Consider the following 5,939-nt stretch of genomic DNA (forward strand, 5'->3'; position numbering starts at 1 on the left):
CCAGTTGCGTAACCGAATCGGTAGATGCAACTGAGTCAATTTTAGCTTGCAGGGTCTCATGATTTTGATGAACAATAGTTTGCAGTTCTTTTATGACTGCTTCGTGATTCTGTAATGCATTTTCATGCCGCGAAAAAATAGGTTGTAAATGCTCACAAATTTGTGTTTTTACGTCATTACAGACTTTTTGACATTTCGATTCGATGTTATGTAACTCAGTAGTTAAATCTTCACGTGTTTGTTCAAGCGTGGTGTCTAACTTTTGAAGATTTTGTTCCATTGTGTCTAACTTTTGAAGCTTTTGCTGTGTTTGTCTCTGATTTTGTTCCATTGTGTCTAACTGTTGCTGTGTTTGTCTCTGATTTTGTTCCATTGTGTCTAACTTTTGAAGATTTTGTTCCATTGTGTCTAACTTTTGAAGCTTTTGCTGTGTTTGTCTCTGATTTTGTTCCATTGTGTCTAACTTTTGAAGCTTTTGTCCCATTTGTTGCGTTAATTGTAATAACAATGCACTGGTGTCTGAAACATTTTCCTCAGCGCTATTCGGCAATGCATTTGAACCGGCAATATTCGCAGTTTGAAAAGCAGAAAATGTGTCGTGACTTATTTGAGAAAAGGCTGAGGACGCAAAACCTGAATCTACAGTATTTGCAAGATTGTGTCCTGTCATTTCGAATTCCTGAGGCAAGCTGTTGCCGACCGATCGATCGATAATGCTTCCCTGTTCACTAATTGTTTCACTGTCTACACCATTGTTTGCAGCTCGCTCCATTTCCCTATGTACAATTACCAAATTACTACTTTGAACATTAGTTAATTCATTACTCGGTGGCGCTAACACACTGCTTTCGTCTTCACTGTCATTTCTCAGTTTACTTTGGAGCCTAGTATTACGTTTTCCACACGCCATTATTGTCACAATATTTCACACGATAACACAGAAAAGCACAATTTGAAGAGCAACAATAAGAGAACACATTAACATAGCACTGAAAATAATATCTCGTTAATTGCAAGCGCAGCTGCGAAATACTTGGTGCTAATCTACATGCATGCCACAACTGTTTTACTGTACAACAATGAAAGACTGCAACTACAAAGGAGATTCTCTCTACAATTACGCACTAGCAATAAACAATAGTTACACTAAATACACAAACTACAAGAAAAAAATCAGAAGATTCCAGTGAGGTATCCTCGGCTAAGGGTCGACATATGAAACGTCCCCTTTGAACAATTATACATGACTGTGCTTATCCTGACACACAATATTTTTAGCGCAACGCAATCTGACTTTCAGAAATCCCTACAAAAGAATGGCCCTGACTAACATTAACCTATGCATTTCACAAATCGCTTACCTCACAAAAATCTTGGTTACTCGAACTACTGCAATACAGCAAGCGCCACTACTGCCAGCTAGATAAAAGATTCAAACTACGGAAGGCACTAACTACTGATAGGCATAGTTAACAAATGAAAGATTTTAATAGAGAACAAACAATGTATTTACCTTAATAGTCATAATATATATAGCAGTTCATGACAAATTACAAAACTCCGCCACCTCTCTCCCCACATCCACCACTGCTGGAGGCTCACCTCCAACTGCGCAACGCTACGCGCTGTTCACATCCAGCTGCCGCTGCCCAACACTACAATGGCAGACAACAATGCAAACTAGCCACAGACTGCACACACCACAGCCAGTGATTTTCATACAGAGGTGGCGTTACCAGTAAAAAAACATAAACAGCCTACTTACTGTTCGACATTCCGTCGCGATGACCACTCATCTACCAGGGGCGAACTGCATTGAACTTGAAACTGGGGTATGGACATCAAATTAAATGAAGGATGGACAGATTTGTTTTTCGTTTCTGAAGTTATACTTGTGGGACAAACAATGCAGTGTCGTTAATTGCCAAGTGTAAGTCATCCACATATTTTTATGTCAGCTAATGGACTATATCAAGCAAAATGGTTATTTCTGAAGGAAGTAAACGAAAATTACTGGAAATCGACGTCGAAAGTATAAACTAAATTATGTTTATTTTCATTAGACGTTAAAAATCACAAAAGAGAAGTCAGGTGACCCACTGGATTTGTTATGATGTTCCTACAAACACATTTCTTCCCTTTGTTTCTGCTATATACTAAATTTCTTAATCAAACTGTAGTTTTTACAATAGCTTATTCAAGGTTACACTGTCTTCCCTAGCATTCTCCTTGTCGTACGGACTCTGCAGTTTCTATGGTTTAGCAGATTTATTTTATTTGACTTCCTTGGCCTGGTACCTCTCCTATCGCCACATTTTCTTGTTAACGTAAAGGACGGAAGCTGTGTTTGCCGTTTGTCTGAGAATCGTATGAGCTTCGTGTTACGGCGTAAAGTCAGCGACGACATGGCAGTCAGGAAAGACAGAGAAGAGAAGGCTGTGAGAAGAGGTCACACAATCGCATGCTGACCGACCTGCCTCCAGGACGGCAATGCGACACCAGCGGCCACTAGGTGAAGACGACGAAAGCGCTGCGCCCGACTGATGGCAGCCCACTTCAATAGCAGCTCCAACGTTTGTCGCTTCGTTAGCCGACGCATCGTAGCCTCTTCATTAGCAGTCTCGACGCAGCACGGTTAGAGATCAGCAGTCACTGTAGTCATTGCAGTTCTGCTGACAGATTTTTGTTAGTAGCGGTCGCTAGGACCAGAAGTGTTACTAATGTTTATCTAATATGAATAAGACTGATTGTTTTGTAAATCGCCCTTTCCTTGTGGCACATCTATGTGATTGATCATGTATAAAGTACTACAGGAATTCTCAAATCAAAGTTAAGTATTTGTACTAGTCTTGTGTCATCGTATTTTAGTTGCTTGTGTACCATATTTTCTGAGGCCAACACAGGGGACCTGCGCAGCAGTTGCCCATACGAGCCTCGAAAACCACCTAAACACCACATTCTCACTGTCTGGTATACCAGACGCACGGGCATTAAGTTTGACACTCAGATTCCATCCGATCTGTCTCGCAAGATAGCACATTGCATGGTCTCGCGGTAGCGTTTTCGCTTCCCGAGCGCGGGGTCACGGATTCGATTTCCGGAGGGGTCAGGGGTTTTCACCTGCCCCAAGATGACTGGGTGTAGTTGTGTCGTCTTCATCATCATCATTTATCTCCATCACGGTCGGAGGAAGCCAACGGCAAACCACCTCCACTAGGACCTTCCCTAGTACGGCTGTGCGGGTCTCCAGCATCGTTCCCCTACGCTATTCAAGGGACTTCATTTCCATTTCCATATCCAATGTTAAAAGCACCACGGACTTAAATATAAAAAACGTCGTGTCGAAAAGTATTATTCACAAAGCAATATTTAACTGCCATGAAAAGCTCTGTAAATTCAAGCGTTGCAAATAGTAAATGAACGGGTAAGTATTGTCAGAATTAAATGTGTACTGACGCTACACGCTAAGTTCGCCAGCAGCTAAGCGACGCGAACGGGTGTGCGAACTTGAATAAAACGAGAGCCGACTGTCAAATGTTAAGATGGTCCAATTCCTGAGCCTGTCTCTCTTCTCAAGCGAGCCAATAAGAGAAGATGCTGTTCTCACAAGTGCGGTACGACAGTGGCCACGTAATACTGCGACTATGCTATGAGAGCTTGTTTAGTGTTCAGCCGACTGATATAAACTTCGAACACCCACTGCAGACTCTTGTCTTTAAATACATAACTACGTCTGCTTTGTCAGTTAGCCTCCAATTCATATTGCCATTGAAGTGTGATGATTGTTGAGAACTGAAAGAGTCGTAAAGGTAATTCAGTTTAATGTAAATTAATTCATTTGTTATTTGTACTGAAATTAATGTCAAAATAGACGCACATTGACTCATTAACGTAATTGAAAGTCGAATTCTGGCTTATCTGCATGCATAGAATCTACCGTCTTTTTATGTAGTGGATATATTGTTTGAATGTTTCATATTTATAGTAAGAATGAAAATTATTGTGAACGATTGCATGTATAAATGAAGCCTGAAACTACATTCGCATATGTGCTTGTAGATGCGAGTTCATAACTATTATTCCAAGTGGCGGATCTGTGTTACGAAGTTCACAGACCGTAGGTGACAGAAAACTGTTTTGTTCGTTTCAGTGGTGTGGTTAAGTGTGTGGTTTAAGTACCGTGTACATATTTAGGAAAGGTTATATTCAAACTGTTGAGAGAAATTAAGTTGTGCGTTCCTTAAAGGTTTATATATTTAACCTTGTCTGTTACATAGTCTTGTTGATTGTTTCAGGCACACATAAGGGCGGGGTTAATGAAATTCTTCTTAGTGTAGAACTTACTTAATTACAATAGACTATCAACCCTCAGGCTTACTGTAGACCGACTGAATACCGAGACGCGGAAGTAATTTATCGCAAATTTTGTGAAGCCAAACTTGGCACAGTGATTTACGTAATTTCTGCAACGTCAATTCGAGCATACTAATGCAAAAATCTGTTGAAAATTGAAAAAAATGTACTGGTTTTTAACTAGCTTCTTTGACGGATACCATTTTAGGTTTGTAGTGTACGACACCTGTATCCTTAGTGTTTCCACTGTTTTATTTAAAACAGATCATATTAACGATGTACAAGTAGTTCACAAGCATGAGGAAACACCAGAAACACAACACATTACCGTGCCCAGTACGCTGCGGGAAAACCCTTGGCATTCGAAAAAACTACCAGCTGTCTCGGAATGGATAAATATAGGATTTCTAATGGAATCTTATATCATTCTTCCTGTAAAATAGTGGCACGGTAAGGTAAAGACGATGGAGGTGGATAGTGATGACGCAACCTTCTCTCCAAAGTAGACGACAACATTCAGATCTGGCTGAACGTCGTAGCCAAGAAAGGTGCGACAATTCGTCGTCGTGCTCATAAAACCAATCCAGGACCATGAGAGTTTTGTGAACAGGGGCTCTGTCTGAACAGGGGTCCTGTCCTCTTCGAACACAGCATAACCACTGTGAAACCAACAGTGCATCATGGGATTGGCCTGATCAACCAAAAAAGTCACATAATCCTGGGCAGAACTGCGTCCTTGCAGAGTAATCGTGAGGCCCTTGGGACACCACGATATGACCCCCGCCTTGTTTCACTCTTGAGATGTAAACTCGGCCGGAAGCTGGAAACAGTGCCAAATAAGGCTCATCCGACCAAATGACTAATTCCATAGTTCTATGGTCCTGGTTTTATGGCTTCGGCACCACTTTTTCCTCTAACGGGCACTTTCATCAGTTGGGTCGGGGTTGGGTTGTTTCTGGAAGAAGACCAGACAGCGAGTTCATCGGTCTCATCGGATTAGGGAAGGATAGGGATGGAAGTCGGCCGTGCCCTTTCAGAGGAACCATCCCAAGCGTTTCCCTGGAGTGATTGAGGGAAATCACGGAAAAGCTAAATCACGATAACCGGACGCGGGATTGAACCGTCGTCCTCTCGAATGCTTCATCAGTGATTAGTGGTTTTGGAATTCCTGCTGGCATCGCAATTCCCTATTTATGGAGTTCGATTCGTGTTGGTTTCGCGATGTCAGAGTTTTCGAATGCAACATCCAGTTCTGCAGTAACTTCTGCAGCTGCCTTCCTCTTATTTATCGCCAATCTTCTTCAGTGGCTGTCTGTCACGATGACTCAACACACAGTTTCGACGCCTTTGTGACTTAGCGTATGACGTTTCTCCACTTTCCTTGTATGCGGTATATATCTTTGGTACCGTTCCTCTCGAAACACGAAACATTTCGGCTACCTTGGTTACGGAAGCGCTCACCATACGAGCATCAACAATTTACCCACTTCCGAATGCACGTGCTCCGAAACAATGCACCTACAACCACACAGAACAGTGTTCTGACCGTAGTGAGGACATCGCACAGGTGCCTTGTGCCATCCGTG

The sequence above is a fragment of the Schistocerca americana genome, chromosome 5 (genome assembly GCF_021461395.2).
Source record: "Schistocerca americana isolate TAMUIC-IGC-003095 chromosome 5, iqSchAmer2.1, whole genome shotgun sequence".
In the NCBI taxonomy this organism is placed as follows: domain Eukaryota; kingdom Metazoa; phylum Arthropoda; class Insecta; order Orthoptera; family Acrididae; genus Schistocerca; species Schistocerca americana.